Raw genomic sequence first — 25,058 nt, 5'->3', positions numbered from 1 at the left:
GCAGTCTAACACACGGAGTTAGACGTGGAGTCTAATGGAAAGAGAAAGTTAGACGTGCAGTCTAACTCCTTCAGACTAGTCTGAAGGGAACCGTAATTAGACGTGGTGTCTAATGGAATGTGAAATTTAGACGTGCAGTCTAACTCCTTCAGACTAGTCTGAAGTGATTGTAATTAGACGTGAAGTTTAATCCCATAAGACCAGGTGGTCTAATGGATCCGGTTATTAGACGGGGACGTCTGATTTCATTAGACGAGATCGTATAATTGAAATACGTCTAATGTCATGCTTAAGCAGTTGTTTGAAGCTAGCACCCTCCTACCGACGTGCTCTAGCTGTACGCTATTCCTGCTCCACTTTCTAGTGAAGATTAGTACGACAGCCAATTGCAAACAATCAACCAATGCCACGTAAGCGAATATCCTTCACATTACTTGTTTTGTAGTTACAATTCTGAAGAATATTCGGCGCACTACTAGTTGTGTACGGCCACGATCCTTGTATTCAGAGTCTACTGTGTACTATGGAGGTGTTCCAATGGAAGCTCGCCACGTGTCATTATGAAGATTCAACCGTTAGTTCATGTTCTTTATTTAAAGAATCTCAAGGACAATGGACGAACTGCCAGAACAGAGAGAATTAACGAACAATTGAATCGATCATTTGATACTCAGATTATTCTATCGAAAATTGTTAACTGCTTTCTTGCTTTACTGTGTGTTAATCAAGAGAGAGTTAGAATTAAAGCATCGTTTTAACTGAGTGATATTCTTCATCATATTGTAAGTTGAACAAAGTCTATTCTGTTCAACAGTGAGCTATTCGTGCAAACTGTATTTGATTCAAAGCATATTATAGTGAATCCTTCTGGTGGTTAGAAGAAGGGGTGACGTAGGAGAGTTTGCTCCGAACATCCATAAACAAACTGCTGTGTTGTTTCTTTCTTTCATCTTCTCATTTTTTATCTTAAGCTTCAAACCTAAGTAAACATTTCCGTACTTGATTCTGTTTCAAGTGTTTACAAGGGTTTGCGTAGAATAGAAAGTGATTTAAATCCTTAACAAGATTTCTATCAAACCGTTTTTCATAAGCCTTCATCAATAGCCTTACCCTCGCCTCTATTGATTAAGCCGATCCTATCATATACATGCCCTCAAGAGACTAACACTAACATTCTGCAAGAATGAAATCTCATTGTTCCTACAAGGAATAAGACAAATGGACATTAACATCTTGGAAGGAGAGAAACTTGAAAGAATGTTAAAAAAATGGTGTACAAGAAACGCTAATGCAGTTTATCAAATCTCAAACAAATCAATGTCAATTGTTTTTACTTACATGTCGATGAAATATGAGGAGTAAGGGGACGAGGAATTAAGCCAACTATTACTTTAGTTTGAAGACATCTTCCTACATCCCAATCACCAACTTCAATCCTAAATTAAGATCATCAAATACCTCTTAAGGTAGGAACCAACCCAATATGCATAAGATCATACCAATATCTCTCTCTCGAAGGTAGAAATTTAAAAAATGGTAGATGAAATGCTCAAGCAAGGCATTATTCAACATAATCATAGTGCGTTTGCAGTATTAGTGGTGTTGGTTAGGAAGAAAGATCTAACATGGAGATTATGTATTAATAACAAGAAGTTAAATGAACTCACCATAATAGACAATTTCCTATAAATGTGATTGAAGAACTGTTGGTGAAATTGCACGATTGAATAATCTTTTCCAAATTTGACATTCGTGTAGGTTATCATCAAATCTAGATGAAACTTATAGACCGTCGAAAAATATCTATAGACACCCCTTTCTTCATGTCTCTAGCAGATAATAAGTCATCTTCTAAAATCCTGAAAGTAGCATACCACATGCGTACGGGAAATAAAGACCCCTCTGGTATCATCTTAGTAGAAACATTGATGGGTTTGAACTACTCGTTCTTAACCTCTTCTGTGAGCAAAAAAGGCCCATCACGGTACCTTTACATCTGGTTGCTTGACAACCTTGAACGTCTATCACCAGTATGTCTTAGAGACATATTATCCCCCTCTCTTCAATATTGAAGAATGAGGAAAGCTTCGCCTAGACCCCTTGTGGAAAGTGACGATGAAGTCAATGATTTGCTCCCCATGGTACCCCATCAAGAGAATGGAATACATGATGAACGTCATACCCATAATCATGCTTATGGGCTTGGAATGAATCAAATTCTACTACACTCACGCCCTCTACAAACAATTTGATCATGATTTTATGCCCCCTTATTTGGGAAACTCCATCGCTATAGACATGCCGAGAAATGGCACAATGCCTCTCAAATGGGTATTCCAAAAGAGCAAAACAACTACATGACCGTTATTCTCGAAGAATACGAAAGGTCCAAGAAAGACGAAGAGGATGAAGTTTCTAGTATAGGAACAAGATACAGTAGAACTACTATTTTATAATCTTAAACTTTTTCCATTTTAAACTCTCTCTATAAAATATCAACAAGAGAGTCATGTCTGTAACAAACTTTGCGATTATGTTTATATACAACAATGTGTTTGTTTAATCGAATCATAAAAAGAGATTCTCACTATTTATGGTTCATTTTTATATGCATTGCATTTTTACTTTTTTACATATAAAAACTCTCACATCTTGCTCTTTTTTAACATCCCACGATTGTGACAAGACGACACGACCCATAGAAAGAGAGATCCAAAACCCGGACGTTTTATATGCCACCAGATGGCTGATGAACCCTCCATACCTGAAACAATCTTTGTGGCCAAATTTAGAGAAATGAAGGAGGCTTTGTAACATGTAATGGAGAAACTCTCATTAATCACAACTTCTTTAGCTAGTTAGAAAATTCCTTCTACATCCCAAAAAATACCCCATTCTCCTTGATTTCCTAACCAGGAAATCCCAGTTATGTTGACTCCATCAAAGCTCGTCCTACTAGTCAACAAGTTTAAGAAGAAGTCTTCTTTATGAAGACTTTGAAGTGGATATTGACCAAACTACATGCGTTCAACATGAGGAGGTAATCAAAAACCTGGAAACACATGAAAAACAAATTTCAGCTAGTAATCAACCACTACTAACAGAATATAAACGCCAGATGGCTCAAGTTCAAGTCATGCATGCAGAAATGCAATACCAACTAAACAATTTAGCTAAGGGCTAAAGTAGTGAATAACATCATGACTATAAAGATGCTATGAAAGTTGCTGAATGAACAGTTGTTCAAGTAGGTGTAAAACTTCCAGCGTTGTCTAAGTACATATGAAAAAGCGATTCGTCCGTCTTTTTCAAAATATTTGCTTCCGCAATGACCCTATTGCGACTTGAAGAACCAATTGTTCACCACTTATTCCCCTAGTATCTTGATGATGCTGCTCTGTACTGGTATCACCAGCAAAATATAGTCTATCTATAGATCACATAAGAATTGTCTACAGTATTCATAAAACACTTTTCAATGCATCTCAACCTTGAACGACCAAAAAAGAGGTTGAAGAAAATTAAATAGAGAGAAAATGAGAAATTCTCAGTGTTTATCGAATGATGAAAAGCTCTCGACGAGGAAATCGATTCCCTCTAAAGCGAACAACAACAAATCAATATGATTTTAGAAAATATTAACGGATGATATTCTATTGGACTTGCCGTCAAAAATTTCTAAACTATGAAGAAATTAATAAAAACTAGCATTAACCTTGATGACGCTATCGAAAAGAAAGGAAAAGAGGGAAAATTAGTCAAGGATATCCCACCTTCCCAAGGCACCTAAACCCTCTAGAGTCTTTGACGACCTAGGGATGATTTTTAGTTAGGTGATGAAGATTCTCTAAAAATGAATCTCGTCAAACCACTTTCCCTAAGAACAAACATACCATTTTTGGTAAAGTATGAGTGTAGACACTCAATTTTTACCCCAAATTTTATAGTTTATATTTTTAATAAATCCGAGTCTATACAAATTTCTCAAATTCATTCACGTGCTTATTGCACAGTTTAGTTTATTTTTAAGACAATTAATTTTTAGAGCAATTGAAATTTTGAAAAATAATCGATTTTAAATTCTTAATATTTAATGCAGTAATGTGTCTAAGTTATAACACTTATGAAAGTTATTACACTTAGAATATTCAAGGTTTCATTTAATTAATTACTTTAGGTATTTATAAATAATATATATATATATATATATATTAACGATTTTTCTTATGATTTAAAAAAAAAATCGTTATTTATAAATTTTAAAATTAAATTAGTTGTTTTAAATTGGCTAGATAATTAGAATTGTTCCTTAACAATAGGAATAATTAAAAATAAAATTGTTTTCTTTTCATTAATTGTTTCTAATTTATTTATTTTTAACAAACTCTTTTTTTAGGATAAAGGGAAATGTGAGAATCTTCAAGGATTCATCCAATATCCATATGCAAGATTCAGATTAGATTTGTGAATGGGACCGAAATAATCCAAATCAAAGGCAAATTAACCGAAGTCAAATCAAGGAAATGATCCAATTGACGGATCTGACCGGTAACCCAACCTATGGACCGACCCATGCGCAAGATCCGACCCGTGGAATCAAATGCTAAGGGGAGAATGATGCATAATCCCAAAATTGATGGTTGAAGACTCTCTCCCAACCGTGAGTGAGCAAGGGAATATGAACCGACCCATGCGCAAGATCCGACCCATGGAATCAAATGCTAAGGGGAGAACGGTGCATAATCCCAAAATTGATGGTTGAAGACTCTCTCCCAACCGTGAGTGAGCAAGGGAATATGGTTAATTTAATTATTATTTTTAATTAAAAATTCAGCCCCTTAAGACAAGACAATCCCTTAAGACTAGACCATTTTAATTAATTAAAAAAATTCTTTTTTTTCCCAACCGTGTGTGTTAAATGAGCCCTCGGGTTTTTTTATGATTTCCCTATAAATATTACCCTTAACACTTTGTAAACACACGACTTTTCACCTCCTAAGTGCCCCTAAGCTGCCAAATTATTGACTCTAACAATTCCTCTAAGAAAAGCAAAGGAACAGCCCCATTTTAAGCCCCTATGCACACTTTTTTTGAATTTTAATTTTGTTTTTTTATATTTACTTCCATGCATGAATTTTAATTCTTTTTTTTGTTAATTTACTGTTTTGATAGGCATTTAGGATTTTATCTTTTTGTTTGCTAGAGGAAAGTATAAAAAAGAAACCTGCATGCTTTAAATGATGTATTATTTGATTTTCTTTTTTTTTCTTATTTTTACTTTGTGTATGATCTAAGATTTTGTTTTATATATTTGTTTTTACATGTGTTATTAATATTTTTGTAAAGGTTTTTATTATTTGGGATCCATCTGGATTACCAATTAGTTAGAAATTGAGAGCATGTCTAACAAACAAAGACCAGTGAGTTTCTACCGATTAACGACGCTTAGGACCGGAGAAACTAGCACTGGAGTGCACTGGAAGAGCGTCCTACCAAGAAATATGCACCCTGGATCGTACGCGGGTGCTAGTCGACCGAGGAACTTCTCTACACGTAGAGACCGATGCCTTACCGACGCTTCCAGCGCTTTTAGATGTTGTTGTGCACACAAGACCAAGAAAACTAGCCTAACTATACGCTTGGGCAAGTTTTTCTGATGCTCAAGACCTTCAAACTAGACCTAATGCTCTTTACCCGACTAAGAAAACTTAGCCCCGGACTAACTTTTTGTTGCACTTGACTTCTTTAGACATCCTTTAGGGTTTTAATTTTTATTTATTTTTTTATTATTTTTTTATTGTATATTAGCCTTTTGGGGCTATAATTTGTACCCAAAAGGGACCTACTGTCTGTGTAGGACCGAAAGGGTGAGCTGCTGTCTGTGTAGGACCGAAAGGGTGAGCTGCTGCAGACCTAGGATTGAAGACCGAAGACTAAGGACTAAGGACCAAGGACCAAGAACTCGAGGACCGAGGATCGAGTAACGAGCACCTGAGGACCGAGGACTAGGGATACATTTTAGGACCGACAGAAGGGACTTGTAGCAGCATCCGACCGAGCTGGGTCAGATTTTTGATCCAAGGCTGATTTTTTGACCGTAGAGGCTTAGTTGCGACACATTAATTTTAAAATTTTTGTTTTTATTTTTCTACAGTTTTAGATTCAGGTTTATTTTGTTGACTTTTTATTTTATTTTCTTAGTTGAAGTTTGTGGCTTGTTTGATCCTAGGTTAGAATAAATTTTATAATCAAACTCTTAACTAAAAATAGAACATAGCCCTAACTTAGACTTATGATTTTTCTTAGACTTAGGAGTTTTCTTTTAAGAGTTATCTTGAACTCAAAATAATTTTAAAAAAACCATAAAATAAATAAAAATTTAGAGCCTCTATATAATGTTTGTTAATTCACTTCAATAAAGTTTTAAAAAAATAGTCTAGACTTAAGCTAATTAAATTTTGATCAATAATTTGCTTAGTTTTGATTATTTAGGATAACTTTATGTGTTGATTATTTGTTTAAGTTTTCATTTAAGTTTTGTCTTTGTCTATTCTTTCATCTTTTATCTTATGAAAACCCTTTAAATATTAAAAAATGGAAAATTCTAAATTGTAAAGCGTAAAAAATTAGAAAAAAATAAAATTAATTAGTAGAGACCTTAGGGGCGTTGTGGGACATAGTGTATAAAAAACTCAAATGCCGAACTCTCTCTCTTAATTATCTAATTTTTAAAATTAGGCGGCGACTCTTTAGTCGTGAGGTTAATTAATATTAAAAAAATTAAAGTAGGCCTATTACATACTTCCCATTAAAAAACTCACAATCTCTTTCAGATTCGAGAATGGTAAGTTACAGAGTTGTCTACAAAGCCTCGTTTTATAAACATAAATTTTCAAACCTTAAAATTAATTCTCCTCACATTTTCAAAATAATTTTTTTTAAAGAGTCCCAGATTTTTCAAAATAAAAAAAAATTAAATCGATCACAGTTTTTTTAACGACTCTACTAGGGATATTCGACGTTTAGCTCAAAAAATAATTTTGGCCAAGTATTTAATTTTTCTTACGTTTTAATTCATACTCCATGATAACATTACTTGACTATTTGCATGAGACTTGGAGGTCCAATGTGGAGGTGTGTACGTATACAATGTTGGATGAAGCTTACACATCTATATTTTATGTGCTAGGTTAGTCAATGTGGATAACACCCTCAACCCATGTGATGATTTTTTTGTGTGATTTGTGACTTAAGAAAAACTCTAGGAAAAAACTCGGATTAACCATCTCCTCTTTTCAAATATCCCTTAATATTGAAAATGAAGGATTTTGAAATTGAGGTGAGGGTATGTCAAATTAAGAGCTCCTCTTACATCGAGACATCCCTTTTGGGATAGTATCCTTATCGGTGGAACAACTTTCTCTTAAGTCACTCCTAACTTTAGAAGAAAAAGTCAAAAAAGCCAATTATGCCAAGTTGTTGCCTCGTCTCGTCCCGTCCCGTCGAGCAACAAAGCCACGTCATGAATCTTTTAAACTTATGTGTTTATATTTTACTTGTTCTTGCATATAGATTCTTAGGCGCTCATGTTATCCACTTAAAATTCTAGAAAATGTGAAAGGTCGAATTTTTTGTTTTTTAAAAGTGGAACCAAACAAGCCTTAGAACCAGAGTCCTAAGGTTTGGGTCCGATTTTATCGGTCGGGGTCTAGAGACCCTCGGTCTAGACTTGGGAGCTCTCGATCTGTGTAACAAAGTCTCTCGATCGAGATGCTAAGGACTCTCGGTCCTTAGCTAATCTTACTGGTTTAGTTGTAAAAACCTATCGATCATGGACTAGTACGGGGATAGGTTTCTCGGTCGAGGTGTACAAACCTCTCAGTCTAGGGCTAACTCTATGCTAAGTTCCTTGGTCCTAGACTTGGGAGCTCTCGGTCTTGGGTCTGGGATTTTTGGTCTCAGGGTTAGACCTCACGGTCCTAGGATCATTTATAAACTTCTAATTTGTCGAAAATTTTGTATAAGGCTCTAAAGCTTTAATCTGAACATCACAAAAACTTCTCTAAGGACGTAGGAATGTTTTTTTTTGGAAAATAGCTTAGTGCCATTTCATTAAAAAAACCCAAAAGAGGGAAAAAAATACAAAAGTTTAAGATCAGATCTAGATAATTTATAGATTTGACAATGAAATGATAATTGAATTACAGCCAACAACAACAATCAATTAGCGCCTACAACGTTTTTACTTTTATTCTACTTGTGACCTTCTCAAACGAAATATCCCATATCTGGTAGAGATTTTTATTCTCTTCATTCCTTTCGATTCCTCTCCAGGATTGAATGAGTGCATTTCCATCTGAAGTTATATCTCTCCAAATATCTTCAGCGGTTCAACTTCTTCCACTGTGAGTTCTTCAATTTCTTTCTTTCCAGATATTTTAGATTACTGCTCCAAAGTAGCATTTCAACATACTTACATAGAATGATCTTCCTTTTACTTTATTCTTCATCTACTCTTGGATTTCTTCCCATATTTCTGAAAAGTTGATGATTTTCATGTTTGCAACATACATCATACAGATTTGTATTACAAAAGAGCATTCCACAAATAAATGGTTTATGCATTCCTCAACTCCCGAACTTAGGACATAGTTGATATCAGGAATATTTATGTATTTTCGAATTTTGTCTTTTGTTGTCAACCTTTTCCTGTATACCAGCCTTCGTAAGGTTTCATCACCCTCTAATTCATATTTACAATTTGAATTTAAAATTTTATATTCCAAATTGCATAAGCTTGTATGCTTGTTGTTTATGGTGTTTTATGGTTGGAAATCAATTATAAGATCATTTATAAACTTTATGGATATGTTAGAAACAAGCAATTAATATAAACAAAAAAACACAAATTTCAATTTTAAAAATCAAAAAAACGTATTTGTTGTTCTTGGGCTAATTCTCTTGAATCACAGCCCATAAGACATCCCAACATTATTGTAGTCATGTTGGGTAACTGTTTGGATAATCAAAATCAAAATTTTTTAAAATAATTGAAATTTATGAGTTCTTGATTTTATCAAAACGAACAGTTAGTGTTCTTGTTTTGGTACCAATTAAGTATATGACATATAAGAAAGTTATTGGATAACTCATTTCTCTTCAAAACAACTTTAAAATTGAAACCCCAATTTTTTATCACAAACTTTTTTGAACGATTTGATCATCATTCAGGTTGATTGATACCTTGAGAAGATGATCAACTTGTTCCTGTGAGCTTTGTGAAGCTACCCAAACTCTTGGATCATAGAATCCAAGCTAAAAACAAAAATTAAAAAATCTGCACTTTGGTGTTCTTGAGGACCGAGAGATCCTACCGATGTTCTTAAGCTAAGACTAAGAGGTCCGACCGAAGATTTTTACATCTATGACCGAGAGGTCCAATCTAGGACTAAGAGGTTCAACCTAGGACCGAGAAACTTAACCTAAGACCTAGGAATTCTTGAACCTTAACCAAATACCCAAACATAGGAACGATGAACTTAGCTTAGAGCTAACCGAGGACTGGTGGGTTTGTACACCCAAACCGATGATCTTAGTCAAAGACCGAAAGTCAACACCTAGACCGAGGGACTACGACACTCTAACTGAAGATCCTGAGCCTCGACTGAGAGGCTCCTCGACCCATACTAAGAATTTTTAAACCCTAGTCGATAAAAAATAATCCAAGGCTTAAGACTCCAGTCCTACGACCTGTTTGGTTCCACTTTTTAAAACCCAAAATTATTTTTATAATTTTGGAACACCAAACCATTTTCTAAAAATCTCAAAAAAAAAAAAAATTATTTCAAAATATTTTGGAATATTTCCACAAAAATAAAATATTTTGACTAAAGCTCATTTGGTGTTTATTTCTAAAGCCTAACATCCTTAAAAATGATTGATATTCTTCGTGTATAATTCTTCCTAGTTATAATTAACAACATGTACGAGCATTTAAATATTATTGTTTTAATATTTTAAATAACGCTAAAATCTAGAAGCATGGATAGGACTAGAAGAATAATTAGTTAAACTCAAACGTTATATAACCGATTTTCAAAAGTCAACTTTATAAGTAAAGATCGTTTTTAAAAAGGGTACGGAGGATAAAGCGCAAAAGTTATTTCTCGAGTATCACCAAACTACGAACTAAAAGAATTTCTAGCTAATACGTTTGTATATGTATGTCAACTTTTATTGATTTTCAAATATCAATTGACGACTCTTTTTTAAAAACAATAATCTTTTAAATTAATTATGTTTAATTAATTTAAACTAAAAAATTTCTAAAAATTCAAATTGTGATTTGATTACCGGAAATCCCCGTATTATTTCAAAATAAACCCTGGAAATAATTATTTTTAATTAATTTTAAAAGTTGACAAGAATTATTATAAAAAATTAAAAGTAATGTTTTATTTTAAAAAAAAATTATTACATACAAAAAATTCTTAAATATCAAACTTTTTTGCAAAATTTAAATTGGAAGGTTTTTTTCTGAGAGATATATGTATACAAAATAAAAATATAATCATATATAAATTAATTATAAAATAGATAAAAAGATAAGAAATATATATATATATATATATATATATATATATATATATATATATATATTCTTACATTTATTTATATTAGGTTAACCAATTATAAATTAATAATTTAATATACAATTTAAAAAATATATTAGCATTTTGTTTAATTATTTTTTATTTAATATAATGAGTTTATTTAATATATTGAGTTTATTATTTAATATAATTAATATATACAACTATAATAGTGACAATTTTTTCTCATATTTTATCAAATCAATTTAAATATTTAGTATTTAAAATTTAAATATTTTTATTTGGTTAATTTAACTGTATATTTAAATTATTAAGTTCTTATAATCAATCTTACTTTAATTTTTTATTTAAGTCTATTTAGACTCTTATTCAATTACATTTTTCATTATCTAATGATTTAGTTTGATTATAAACATTTTATTGTTAAATATTTTGTCCCAATTTTAGTTTAGATGAATAATATTTAATTAAACATATTCATAATTTTTTTACATTTCTTTGTACATAAAATCAGCTTTTTCATATAATATTTGAGAAAGGAGAGGATGAAGAAATTTGGTAGAGAGAATGAGAAAAAAATGACTCGTGAAAAAATTTAATTTCTATATATATATATATTTTAACCAATAATGTGATTTTACTTCATTCACTTCCTTATTCCCCTATCATTTTCTAATAATATTTTTTTTATCCATCTCCATACATCTAAATGGTTAAAATATTAAATAATGTCTATCATTTTTAGCTTCATTTTATCTCAAATACATCTATACACCGTCGTACTTTAAGAAATCAAACGTTCATATTCAATTTTAAAACGATTTAAATTGAGGTCATATTAGCCATGTCTGAAAATAAAACAAAAAAAAAAATTCCAGACAAAATCATATTTAAACTAAGTCCTTGGATTTAGGTTATTCTAATAATCGGGTTATTCAATTTGTCACAATTTTGAGGAGGTGGTGATAAAAAATCACTTAAAAGAATATTATTATATATAATGATAAAATATAAAATAATAAATTATATTTTAATATTTAAAAAAAATGAATTAAGTGATGAAAAGGAGAGAATTATGTGATAATTTTGAATTATAGTTATTTAAATAACAAGTATCTAAACTTAAACTTAAATACATTTTTTAAAATATTGACAACTCGTCCAATAGATCCGAAAATTTAAAACAATAATGTTTCTAAATATGGTGATATTGTTTAGAGAGTTGTACAAAGTAATAAAATTAAAATATATTTTGTAAAAAGAATTGAGTTTATAGGTGGGTAAAACCAAAAACAACTATGAGACAGGGCTATAATAAGATAGCATTTCAAATGAAATGAAGCCAACAACAAGTGAAGCTAAAATCCTTCCAGAAGATAGGGTCATACTAGCCATAATAAAGAACAAATCCAGTTAAAAAAAATTGAAAATTGAGTATCTTTGAGTGAGGGGAGAGGGGATACATGGCAACAGTTTACACCTCTTTACAATTCAACAATACCAAAAATACAGAATCAATAAGTGACAAAATTACATACAAAGACCCCCTCTTTGCAAATTGAATTGCTAGATTTATTTATTAATTTTTTTTCTCATTTCAAGTCTTCAAAATTCTCATGTATGATCTGAAAATAACTAATAAATCTTCTTCTTCTGTGAATGAGAAACATAAGGAGGAGTTCAATAAAGTAATACAGTTACAAATCATACCATTTGTGTTCTTCCTTCCTAGGTGGTAGTACTAGTATGACCATCGGATGAATCAATTTCATCACTGCTTGTCAATGGTGGTGGGTTATACTTCTTTAGCCATCTATCTCTGTTTTCCTTCCACCACTCATCTGCTTGTTGCTCTGAGAATCTTCTTTTGTTGTCAAAACAATTCAAAATGATCAAATAAAAACAATATATATTAAAAACAACTTGGTTTCGTGGTGTAGTTGGTTATCACGTCAGTCTAACACACTGAAGGTCTCCGGTTCGAGCCCGGGCGAAGCCATTTTCTTTTTACATGAATTTTACTCGCTTGAAGAATTTTGAACCGTTCTGTAGTTGTATTAAGGTAACATAGACTTTTTACCTGAATTTTACTCGCTTGAAGAATTTTGAACCGTTCTGTAGTTGTATTAAGGTAACATAGACACCATGTTCAAATTGCTCATTAAGTTCTTTCATCCCATGAATTGCAACACCAACATATCTAGAACTTTCATTCTCATGGTATGTCTGAGATGATATTGATGACTTGTTAACTTCATTTGTTTGTGATAGGTGATCCCCGTTATCCTGCACAATAATTTAAAACATTCATTGTTAAGTACCTCCTCTGGAAAACTTTCTGTCATTCCTTTCAGCTGAAACCATATGATGCTCATATTAAGAAGACAATATTACATCAATTATGATGAAACCAAGAAAAGATAGTAATAATAACCTGAGCTGAAACAATTGTAATGACCTCCTTTGCAATTGAACATTTGAAAGATCTTTCTCCAGCTGCTTCTGAAATCGTTCTTTGAAACTTTTTAATCTCTTCATCTTGGAAATCCTTTTTATGCTTAAAACCACTAATCTAAAATCAAAAGCAAATTTCTTAGTCCATAAATTTCTCTAACTTATAAACAAATTGGTTTCTTACCTGGCTTTGCAATTTCACCACTTCTTTGTTTAGAAACTCATTTGTCTTCTTAAGACTATCTATTGCACCCCTAGAGAATGTGGGAGTGACAAACCGCGGAGGACATTGTCTCCTAGCATATGGTGAAGATGGTCTGGAGTTTGCACCAAATTGTGGTGGAACTACAATTGGGGCCTGTAAACATTATGCTGACTACTCCCCCTCTGTGAGCTGGAAGAAATGTAAAACATCTTTCAGTGCTAAAATTTATGGAATCTAGCAAATTCAAACAATTTATGTGATAAAGATGTAAACCTGGACCACGGTTTTGCAGGATACTTCATTGTATCAATATTGGGAGATAGCAACATCCTTGATCTTCTAGGCTCCACTCTGTCGGATCTTTCTCTAAAATCTATAGAGGCTAGAACGAGGAGCAAAACCCTCCTACTAACATTAGTCTCACTCCCAGCCTCTGTAGCTTTTAGTTTATTATAGCAAGAGTCACATACATGGTGGGGTTTCCCTGGAGTTGGGGCCATAGCTGCTTTCATAAATTTTTTTTGAACTACAACCGTGGCAATGAACAAGTCCACAATTATAATAGTTATGACTCTTCCTTGTGAAACCAAACGGTTGTCAACAGCCATAGCAAACAGATTGATCAGCTCTCCAGATACCAATTTATGAATGCATATGCTCGTAGTGTAATTCGACCCACATGTTATGTTCTTTACATGTCTATCTTTCAGTGCTTCAACAAGTATCGGTATTTTTCTATCCTCTGTATCATCATGTCCCAATCTCCCATGTGTACCTCTTCCCATGTTAGAATTTATGGGTCACTATTATAATAAATAATTGTGCAAATGTCATCTTTTATTTAAGCCAAAATAATGTGATCTAATGTGAAATCAAGTTTATAGGCTTATGGTTGTATTTGTCATGAATATAAAGTGAGGATACCTAAGTGAACTTTTTAATTTTATGAAGGGGCTAAATTAGAAATGTTCAAACCAAAATAACTAACATTATGGTTATCTAGTAACGGTATGGTCCCCGATTGATGTACGATTCATTTTTCTCTTTGCGTCTCCATCAACAGAGAGAAAACAAATTTGACGTATTCATCAATTGGAAGATCCATTCCAGTATTTCTAAAGGAAGAAAAAACTAAAGAATCTTTCAAATATAAGGAAAGAGATGATGATTACCGGTACGCTTCCGTTAATCATTAATTGTAGTATTATTTTCTCATATATATTATTAGGATTTAATTTAGATAATCTAACAATTGGTATCAGAGCTATCCTAATTTAATTATGTGAGAAATTATATGTGGATAGATATATATATGCATATTTAATTATGTGAGAAATGATATTGATGTATATATAATATACAGATTTAATTATATGAAAAGTTAGATCGGATGTAGATATATGCAGATTTATATGCATAAAATTAATATGAAATTATATGCATGAAATTAATATGCATAGAATTTATATGTTATATGCATGCAATTGATAATAAAAGTAAGTTATTAGGAATATATATATATATATATATATATATATATTTGTGATAATTTTAAATAAATTTGGTGAAAATATAAATATCTAGGGTTAAATAGAGGAATTGTTTATTGATAAAATTAGGGATATTAAGATTCTCCTAAGAGAGAATTGAGGAATATAGATTATTGATTGATATAATATATTATAAATCTTAAGAGAGAATTGAGGAATATATAATTATATATATATATAATTTATTAAGTATAATTTATTTTATTTCACAATAAAATTAAATTAAACTACATGTCATTTATCTAAACAAAATTATATGTTTATTCAGAAAATAATATATTATTGATTTGGGTTATATACAATAATATAATAATATATAAGACATTTAAATTCAAAATTAATGATATTATAGTTCATTAATTTAGTTGTATTTATTGATACAAATAATAACCAAAGTGACAATGTTTATTGAAATTGATTCAATAAAATTTTGAATATAAATATTGTGTAATTCATGTGATTATATTATTTGATCCAAAGATTGATAATTAATTAACCGAATTACATAAATATTTGTGATGATAAACATGTAATAATTATAAAGTCATATTTATGTGAATAATTAATCTATCCAAAGATAAATTTTATTATTTGACATGTCTTATTATTAATGTTTGATCATTACAACAAAATACTATTAACAATTAATATTACTGTCCAAAGACTTGATATTAATGTTATGTTAAGTATTTTGAGATGGGATAAATCATAATTTGAATTTAACTGTTACTTAATATTATAGTCATGAGAATGTTATTAATGTAATTTATTATTTTATTTTTTTTATTTATGAGTACAACTGTTGCTACTGTATCTGCTAATGCTAATTCAATTCCGATCCTTAATGGAAGTAATTTTAAGGATTGGAAAGAGAGCATTCTTATTGTTCTCAGATGCATGAATATCGACTTTTCGTTTAGAATGGATGAGCCCACTCCTACTACGGATGATAGTAACTCTCATGATAAGAGAATATATGAGAAGTGAGAACGTTCTAATCGTTTGAGTCTTATGATCATAAAGCGTGGCATACCTGAGGCTTTTAGGGGTGCGGTATCTGATGAGATAACCAATGCCAAAGATTTCCTTGCCAAAATCGAAAAGTACTTTAAGAAAAGTGATAAAGCAGAAACTAGCACTCTTTTAAAGAGACTAATTTCTATGAAGTTTAAAGGTAAGGAAAACGTAAGGGAGTACATCATGGAGATGTCTAATGTTGCTTCTAAGTTGAAAGCACTCAAACTCGAGATGTCTGAAGACTTACTCGTGCACTTGGTACTTATATCTCTTCCTGTTCAATTCAATCAATTTCAGGTCAGTTATAACTGTCAAAGGGAGAAATTGTCTCTTAATGAGCTCATTTCATTTTGTGTACAAGAGGAAGAGAGATTGAAGCAAAACAAGACTGAAAGTGCTCATTTGACAAGTACCTCTAAAGAAAGGGGTATAAAGAGGAAAAATGAGGCTACTAATGATAAATTTCCAGCACAAAAGAAACGAACTCAATCTCAAGTTAAAATTGATAAGAGTTATTTCTTTTGTAAGAAGGATGAACATCAAAAGAAAGATTGTCCTAAGTACCGTATTTGGCGTGCTAAGAAAGGTATATTTCATAATTTAGTTTGTTCTGAAGTTAATTTAGCTTCAGTACAAAGAAACACTTGGTGGTTAGACTCTAGTGCTATTGCTAATATAAGTGTTTCATTGCAGGGTAGCCTGAACTACCGAAGACCAATTGATGCTGAAAGACGCATTTACGTGGGAAATGGGAAATCAGTAGAAGTGGAAGCAATAGGGCATTTTAGATTGTTATTAAGTACTGGTTACTATTTGGATTTAATGGGATACTTTTGTTGTACCGTCATTTAGACGTAATTTAATTTATGTTGTTTGTATGGACAAATTGGGATATCATTGTTCATTTGGAAATGAAAATTTAATTTTATCTATTAATTCTAAAGTTGTTGGAACTGGTTCACTTATAACTTATGATAATCTTTATTTGCTTGAAACAGTTGCTTCTTATAATGAAACCTTGAATGTGGAATCACATGGTACTAAGCGAAAAATAAATAATGAAAATTCAAGTTCTTTATAGCACCAACGATTAGGACATATCTCTAGAAATAAAGTTGAAAGACTTGTTTCTGAAGGAATTTTGGATAAAATTGATTTTTCAGACTTTAATGTATGTATTGAATGCATTAAAGGAAAATAAACTAAAAGAAAGAAATTATGTGCAATAAGGGCAAATGACGTCTTAGAGTTGATACATACGGACATTTGTGGGTCATTTCCTACATCTTCTTGAAATGGTCAACAATACTTTGTATCATTTATAGATGACTACTCAATATATGCATACATATTTCTAATTCATGAAAAATCACACGTATTGGATGTGTTCAAATCATTTAAAGTTGAAGTTGAAAACCAACTCAATAAAAGAATAAAGAAAGTCAAATCTGACTGTGGTGGTGAATATTACGGTAGATATGACGGTTCAGGTGAACAACGTCTAGGACCTTTTGCCAGATACCTAGAGGAGTGTGGGATTGTCCCACAATACACCATGCCTGGTTCACCGAGAATGAATGGTGTGGCTGAAAGACGTAATCGCACTCTTAAGGACATGGTAAGAAGTATGATTAGTCGTTCGACTTTACTAGAATCCCTATGGGGAGAGGCACTAAAGACTGCAGCCTACATTTTAAATAGAGTACCAAGTAAAGCAGCTTCTAAAACACCTTATGAGCTTTGGACTAGTTGTAAACTTAGTTTAAATCATTTTCATGTTTGGGGATGTCCTGCTGAGGCAAGGCCTTATAAGCCAAATGAAAGAAAATTTGATCCCAAAACAGTTAGCAGTTATTTTATTGGGTACTCTGAACGATCAAGGGGATATAAATTTTATGATCCCAAGTTAAAAACAAATTTTGAGACGGGAACTGCAATATTTTTTGAGGATATTGAGTTTGATGGGTGAAATAACTTTTTCTTTGAAGATAATTTGGATTCAAAAATTCCTATTGAGGAAGACTTGATTCATATCCCAAATGATTTTTACATTGATATGGATATTATTCATATTAATGATCAAGTTCAAAATCAAGAGCAATAAGAAATTGTTGAACAAACTCATGAAGAACAAACTCAACAACTTCAAGATCAAGTGCTTTTAAGACGATCCACTAGAGAAAGGAGAACTGCTATATCAAATGATTATATAGTTTTTCTTCAAGAAAATGAGGATAGTGGTAGTATAATGGAAGATGACCCTATCAACTTCCAACATGCTATGAAGGATACTAATTCTGAAAAATGGATTTTTGTAATGAACGGAGAGTATAAATCTATGCAAGACAATAAAGTTTGGGAACTTTTCATGTTACTAGAAGGAAAGAAACCTATTGGTTGTAAATGAATTTTTAAAACCAAACGGGATTCAAAGGGTAATGTTGACAAATATAAGGCTCGTCTTGTAGCAAAAGGTTATTCTCAGAAGGAAGGGATTGACTTTAAAGAGACATTTTCTCCAGTTTCATCGAATGATTCTTTTAGGACAATCATGGCATTCGTTGCACAGTTTGATATGGAGCTTCACCAAATGGATGTCAAGACAACGTTTCTCAATGGAGACATTGAAGAAACAATCTATATGGTGCAACTAGAAAACTTTGTGTCGGAAGACTCAAAGCATATGGTATGTAAATTGAGAAAATCCATTTATGTGCTCAAACAAACTTCTCGTCAATGGTATCAAAAATTTCATCAAATTATTATCTCATTTGGTTTCGAGGTAAATGTCGTTGATGAATGTGTATCAGAAATTTGTTTGGAGTAAACATATTTTTTTGATTTTATATGTTGATGACATACTACTTGCTACAAATGATTTAAGCATATTGTATGAAACTAAGAGTTTTTTATCAAAGAATTTTGAGATGAAAGATCTTGGCGAAGCTTCTTTTGTATTAGGAATCCAAATACATCGAGATCCTTCTCGAGGTATCCTTGGGTTATCTCAAAGAAACTATATTGATACAGTGCTTAAAAGGTATGGAATGTTTGATAGTAAACCTTTATATATCCCTATCACTAAAGGAGACAAATTTAGTCTCAATCAATGCCCAAAAGGAAATCTTCAAATTGAAGAAATGAAATCAATTCCCTACGCTTTGGTTATTGGGAGTTTGATGTATGCTCAAGTATGTACGCGTCCTGATATTGCGTATATTGTTGGAGTTTTAGGAAGATATCTTAGTAACACGGGATTAGATCATTGGAAAGCAACCAAAAGGGTTATGAGATACTTAAAGAAAACAAGAGATTGCATGCTCATATATCAGAGGTCAAATAAGTTTGAGATCATTGGGTATTCTGATTCTAATTTTGCGGGATGCCAAGATAGTAGAAGATCGACTTCAAACTATGTTTATCTGTTAGCTGGAGGAGCTATATCCTGGAAGAGTGCTAAACAAACTCTTGTAGCTTCTTCTACCATGGCAGCTGAATTCATAGCATGTTATGAGGCATCAAATCATGGTTTATGGATAAGAAATTTTGTCACAGGGCTGCGTATTATGGAAGGAATTGAAAGACCACTAAAACTGTATTGTGACAACAGATCGGCCGTATTATATTCTAATAACAACAGGAGTACAACAAAGTCAAAATAAACAATTACAAACTCCATGTTAGCAGATCCTCTTACAAAAGTCTTGGTACCCAAGGTCTTTCATGAGCACACTACTCACATGGGTATTTTAGTATTTGAGGATCTTTAGTTTAAGTGGGAGTTTATATTATATTGTTGTTCTATGACTTTAAAGTATTTGTGTATACACTTATGTTTTATTTTTCAGTTATGATAATGTTTAAAGATATTTTGAACAATAATGTTAAAAGTTTGATCTCACTAAAGTAGGACCAATTGAAAATTAAAATGAAAAGATCACCGTGCATGGAATTTTCATTCCTCACATTCATGATATGATTTGTCAGTTAATTGTATTGATTTATGTGATCATTGTTGGGTCTAGTTGTGAATAAATACAACTACGAGCTCTTTGGTCCTATATTGATATAGTTAATTGATAAAATTGTTTATACAACATATGAATGAGATGACACAAAACTTTGGGTGCATTATGATTGTTACATTTATTTTTGTAATACGTGATCTAGTGGGAGATTGTTGGAATTTATGGGTCACTGTTATAATAAATAATTGTGCAAATGTCATCTTCTATTTAAGCCAAAATAATGTGATCTAATGTGAAATCAAGTTTATAGGCTTATGGGTGTATTTGTCATGAATATAAAGTGAGGATACCTAAGTGAACTTTCTAATTTTATGAAGGGGCTAAATTAGAAATGTTCAAACCAAAATAACTAACATTATGGTTATTTTGTAACAGTATGATCCCCGATTGATGTACGATTCATTTTTCTCTTTGCGTCCCCATCAACAGAGAGAGAAAACAAATTTGACGTACTCATCAATTGGAAGATACATTCCACTTCTAAAGGAAGAAAAAACTAAAGAATCTTTCAAATATAAGGAAAGAGATGATGAGTACAGGTACGCTTCCGCTAATCGTTAATTGTAGTATTGTTTTCTCATATATATTATTAGGATTTAATTCAGATAATCTAACAGTAAATACTTTTCCACGCAAAGTTATCATCGTAACATGATGTGCACCACATGATATTTCATCGACGAACTCACCCACCAATTTGTCCTTACCCAGGCAAGGTATCTTTTCGTTAGAACTTGGATTCCCTAGCTGACCGAATTCAGTGCTTCCAACCGTGAATACATGGCATGATTTGGTTAATGCAACGGTCATGGAATGACCACATAAGAGAACAGACGAAATGAAAGTTGAATGTAGATGTGGCTCCTTATCAACATGACCTAATTGTATTTATTATTGGCCTATGGAGAGAATCATTCACAATAATTTTTTTTATAAAATTTTTATTTTCTTAAAAGAAATTACAAGAATTATTCTCTCGTTCCATTTTTTTCTTTTTTAATTGAAAACATCATACATTTTATTTATACTAAAAAGAAAAAACTCTTAATTTTTTAATTTAATCAAATTTATTCTAAATTTTCCGTTTTTCTCTTTAATCCAGATCTTTCGTTTTCATCAGTAATACAGATCTTTTGTTCCTTTCTTTGTAACAGTTGTAACTGACAGAAGTAATGCAACATTCTCCCCCCTTAGTCTTAACGTGGTTCGAAATCACGAAAACTGATCAGGTGTCGCCTCATCACCAGTTTTGATGATGGCAAAGCCTTCGTAAGTATGTCGGCTTTATGTTCATTCGTTCGAACAAACTCTACTTTGATTTGACTTCTTTCAACACACTCTTGAATGAAATGATATTTCGTGTCGATGTGTTTGCTACGACCATGAAAAACTAGGTTCTTCATGAGTGCAAGTGCGGACTTGTTGTCGACATAGTGATTCACTACCTTAGGTTTCAAACCACTTAGTTCGAACAACAATGATTTCAACCAAAGTGCTTGACACGCTATCTCTATTGCACCATGAACTATGCTTCACATGAAGATGGTGCCATTGTATTCTATTTTTAAAAGTTCCACAAAACAAGACTATCATTAATGTAAAACGTCATGCCCTTATACTTTTCCAGTCATTTAGGTTACATACGAGATCATTGTCAGAGTAACCCACTATTTCCTCATCACCACCTCCTTTTCGAGAAAATTCAGTACTCTTTTTTCTAACATTCATTCTCATGTTCTCCCAATTTTCTTTATAATATGGCATATTGATTGTATTAAGAAAACTAGCATGTAGTTCGTGCATTTACACGCGTAATGATATAAAAAACGAAGAAAAAAAATTACGTTAAAAATGTGACTTTATAATTTAATTCAATATTTTTTTTATCTAATTATTAAAAAATATGACAAAACTTACCTCTATTCACTCGTTTTATTTAAAATTGTTTTGTTTATTTTTTTAAGCCTACCCAAAATCATATAAATCGAAAACATTCATTAGTTGGAAATAAAAGTAGTTTCGATAAAACAAATCTTCAAACATTAATTTTGGATCAAATTACCAATCAAATTTAAACTGATCAGATGTCGCCTCATCACTAGTTTTGATGTTGACCAAGCCTTCGTAAGTATGTCGGCTTTATGTTCATCCGTTTAAACAAACTCTACTTTAATTTGACTTCCTTCAACACACTCTCGAATGAAATGATATTTCGTGTCGATGTGTTTGTTACGACCATGAAAAACTGGGTTCTTCATGAGTGCATGTGCGGACTTGTTGTCGACGTAGAGTTTCACTGCCTCAGGTTTCAAACCACTTAGTTCGAACAACAATGATTTCAACCAAAGTGTTTGACACGCTTTCACTATTGCAGCCATGAACTATGCTTCACATGAGGACAATGTAATTGTCTTCTATTTTTGAGAGTTCCATAAAACAAAACTATCATTAATGTAAAACGCCATGCTCCTGTACTTTTTCAGTCATCTAGGTCACCTGCGAGATCACTGTCATAGTAACCCACTATTTCCTCGTCACCACCTCCTTTTCAAAAAAAATGAAGTACTCTTTTTTCTAACATTCATTCTCATGTTCTCCAATTTTTCTTTATAATATGGCATATTGATTGTATTAAGAAAATTATTCAGTTGTTCTTCTTGTATATTTATATTTTAACACTTTAAAAATAAATAAATAAAGTAAATTTTATTTTATAGGACACCACTTTGAGCTCTTTGTTGATGTATTCGTGTTTCTAATTTTATTGTAATTCCATCAATATAAAGTTCTTCACAATTTAAGGAATGAAGTTTCTCAATGCCTCTACTCTAGCCTCTGTAGCGTTCACAAACCTTTCTTCTTTTAGCTTTCTCTTATCAGCAAGGGATGAGTTTACGCGTCTTTCTCCCTTGTTCTCATTTCTCAAATTCAGAGGAATTGTGATACCGTCGAGAACTGAAAGAACAATGGCTTATCCGAGCAATGACAAGGTAGCGGAAACTCTCTAATATCTCTTAAAATCTTTAAAAAATATAATTGAAAATGCTATATTATTCAAATTGTTTATTACAAACAATTATCTTAAAAGTTTTAATACTAATTAATTAAAATTAATAAATATTAAAACTAATTAACACTTTTAAATAATAAATTAATTAATAATATATTAAGACATTTTATAATTTTCATTTTTTCCCTTTTCTATATGTTGGAAGCTCTCTAGTTCGAGTATGAATTTTTTTCAGTATAAATTTGAGCTCGAGTTCGACTTGACTATATTACCTACAAGCTTGGTTCGACTCGAAGCTTGAACAAAAATTGAATTTTTAAGCTCAAACTCGAGCTCGAACTCGAACCAAATTTATTTGTAAAATTAAAATATCAAACTTTCATACATATTAAACATTTAAAACGTGATATTTCAAAGTTAAAATATGAAAAAAATCATAACTATTCAAAATTCTAAAACATGTTAATCCAAAACATTAAATCACCATTAATAATTAAATTTCTAAAATATAAAACTCAAAAATCAAAGAACAAAATTATATAAATTGTTTGAACATTCAATATATTAATCTTTTTTAACTCATGTTCTTCAATAATATCACAACTACAACTACCTGCATTCAATAATATGAAATTTTTAATCTTAAAAATAATTAATATAAAAAATAAATATTAAAACAAATAACTAAAATTTAACTTACTTTAAAAGGTAGATACCAACAACAAAATTTTTTGGTATGTCTTCTCTTTCTAAAAAAGTGAAAAATCAACATAAGAATTTAATAATGAAAACTTACTTTAGTCTTTTTTTCATTCGATTTATATGTTGAAACCAACCCCCCTCACAAAGTAAAGTTTGCACTATATTCATAGATATAAATTAATTAACTAGTAATGTTTTTGATTTATTAACTCGATACGTTTTCTACTAGATATTATTATATATATTTGAATTATTTGGGTGTAAGTTTAACAATATTCTAACATTATACGAATAATCTAACTCATAGCAAAAATTTATTAATTTGTTTATGTATTATAAATATATTAACTTTTTTTTCTCTTTAAATATTATATATATTATACTTTTATTATATAAAATATATTAACATTTTTTTTATTTATTTCAATATTACATATAATAAACTTTTATTATATATAATATATTTATCATTTTTATCCATAATATATTATAATATACTAATTATTATATCCATAATATTTATTTTTATTATATATAATATATTAACCTTTAAACTTTTTTTTATAATATTGAAAGGGATAAAAAAAAGTTAATATATTATATATAATAAAAGTAATATTAAAGTTATAATAATTAATTTAGGATAAAAAGAAATAAAAATGGTTAATATATTATTTATAAAAAATAGATAAAAAAGTTAATATATTATATATAATATACTTTTATTATATATAATTTATTAATTTTTTTTTATCTTTTTCCGTCTTTTTTTATCATCAATGTATAGAATAATAGAAGCATAAGTTTCTCCTAATACATGAAAAAAAAGATATATAAGCATAATTTTTTTTAATACATAAAAAAGGATGAACAAGACTTACCTTACCAATGAGTTAACCAATAAAATAGTTTTTTTCTTTCTTTGTTGCTGAATTTTCTTAAGGTAAAAAGAAATCAAAGTTAAATAAAAAGCATAAACAATACTTATTATAAAAGTGAAAATAAATTTTAATTACCTGTAAGCCTCTTCTGAATGATATCGATGTGAAGACGGAAAAAGAAGAAAATGAATAGATGAGACTAAAGAAGAAGAGATTAAGAGCTAAAGAAATGGTCTAGAATGAATGAAAAAAAGATGAAGAGTGAAAGAAACAGTGAAGAGTGAGTGAAAAAATGGTGAAGATGGAAGAAAAAATGAATGAATAATGAAATGATTGGAAGATGGAAGATAAAATGAAGGAAGAATGAAAGAAATGAAGAAGAGGCTAGATGAAGAGTCACTTAGATATGTTAGGAATTAAAGTTTTACTTTATGGATTATGGGCCTTCATATGGGAGAAAGAGAAGGAAATAATATATTATTTGAATTTTGAGTTTTAATATGAAATAAATAAAAAATATATATTATACTATGAGGCTTGAAAAAGCTCGACAAGACATTGAGTAAGCATTATATGAGCTCGAATATTAAACGAGTCA

General features: G+C 30.9%; 1 non-coding gene and 1 pseudogene across 1 annotated transcript; one reads left to right on the top strand and one right to left on the bottom strand.

Moving 5' to 3' along the window:
* The first annotated feature begins 12,538 nt into the window (after positions 1-12,538).
* Positions 12,539-12,612, top strand: TRNAV-AAC. Its single transcript has one exon. It is a non-coding gene; the product is annotated as a tRNA-Val (tRNA).
* A 564-nt stretch (positions 12,613-13,176) lies between these two features.
* LOC124943306 lies at positions 13,177-21,601 on the bottom strand (annotated as a pseudogene).
* Between the last annotated feature and the right edge of the window lie 3,457 nt (positions 21,602-25,058).

Source organism: Impatiens glandulifera, chromosome 6 (genome assembly GCF_907164915.1).
Source record: "Impatiens glandulifera chromosome 6, dImpGla2.1, whole genome shotgun sequence".
Taxonomy (NCBI): domain Eukaryota; kingdom Viridiplantae; phylum Streptophyta; class Magnoliopsida; order Ericales; family Balsaminaceae; genus Impatiens; species Impatiens glandulifera.
This window is presented reverse-complemented; position numbering and strand designations above follow the sequence as displayed.